The sequence below is a fragment of the Chrysochloris asiatica genome, unplaced genomic scaffold, assembly GCF_000296735.1.
Source record: "Chrysochloris asiatica unplaced genomic scaffold, ChrAsi1.0 scaffold00009, whole genome shotgun sequence".
NCBI classification, from domain to species: domain Eukaryota; kingdom Metazoa; phylum Chordata; class Mammalia; order Afrosoricida; family Chrysochloridae; genus Chrysochloris; species Chrysochloris asiatica.
Window position 1 is genome coordinate 5,063,109 of NW_006408527.1, and position 1,176 is coordinate 5,064,284.

General features: G+C 45.3%; 1 pseudogene; it reads left to right on the plus strand.

Moving 5' to 3' along the window:
• Window positions 1-520: 520 nt before the first annotated feature.
• On the plus strand, window positions 521-769 carry LOC102842278 (annotated as a pseudogene).
• Window positions 770-1,176: the final 407 nt, after the last annotated feature.

The following is a 1,176-nucleotide window of genomic DNA, read 5'->3' on the forward strand; positions in this document are numbered from 1 at the left end:
GCCCTTATCTGTTTATTTTATTTCTGGAGGAAAAAGTGTTATAGACTAGAAATGAGCTGCTAATTTGGTACACTTGTTACTTGAAAACCCCAAATTCCCACTGCCGTCTTGAGTTGATTCTGACTCAGAATATTTTGAGGAAAGCAATAGGCAACTGTCTTGACTGGTTCCTCACTGATGTTCATGGAGCTTGTACAAATTCATTGGTAGACAGTTCTTGTAAACTCAGCCCACTTCCCTCTCCTGTGTCCTACATCCGAATGTAGTCCTTGGGCTTTTCCTAAATCTTTCCAGTGTTAAAATGATCCCTGCTTTCATGTCAACAAATGTTATTAAGTAATAAGGTTATTTAGATATTATAATATGCCCTGATAACATATAAATTAGTGAAATTATTCTCAGTCCTCAAAGACATGGCATCTAGTAGAGAAAGAAAATATGTTTTAAACAAATAAATGCAGCATCCGCACAGTCCTTCCACACCCATCCCCATAACCTGTAGTCTTGATTCAGTGTCGTTATGCCCAAGCGCCCCAAGTGCGACAAGAAAGTGTACTTCGATGAGCAGGTGACATCCCTCGCTCAGGAAGGACTGGCATCCGCCCTGCATGAAGTGTGAGAAATGTGGAAAAAGACAGAAAGACGCTGACTTCTGGTGGCCACGCTGAGCATGAGGGCAAGCCCTACTGTAACCACCCCAGCTACTCGGCCATGTTCAGGGCCCAAAGGCTTTGGACAGGGTGGAGCTGAGAGTCATACTTTCAAGTAAATCCAAGTACCTGCCCATCCAGCCCAGTCATATCTTCCCGCCTCTGACTGACCGTTGGCCTCCAGGCTGTTAAGTGGGCAAAGCCCACATTTCTCCATTCTCTAGGGGCAGACCCCACCCTGTTGGCCTGCTGCCCCTTCAGACAGATGACAGGCCTTGTCCCCTGGCATCCACAGCTCTCCTGTAACCCTTCACACCCTCAGTAAACTGCAGATACTCAGAAAAATATAAATAAATAAAATAAATGCAACACAATGAGGCTAGCACTCTACCCATACTAGGCACAAAGAGAAATTGTGCAGGGGAGGGGCTCCACAGTCTAGCAGAAATGACAGACAAGCTGCTCCTGAAATAAACAAAACAGCTGCCATTGAGTTGACTCCAACGCATGGTGACCTCACTTGTGT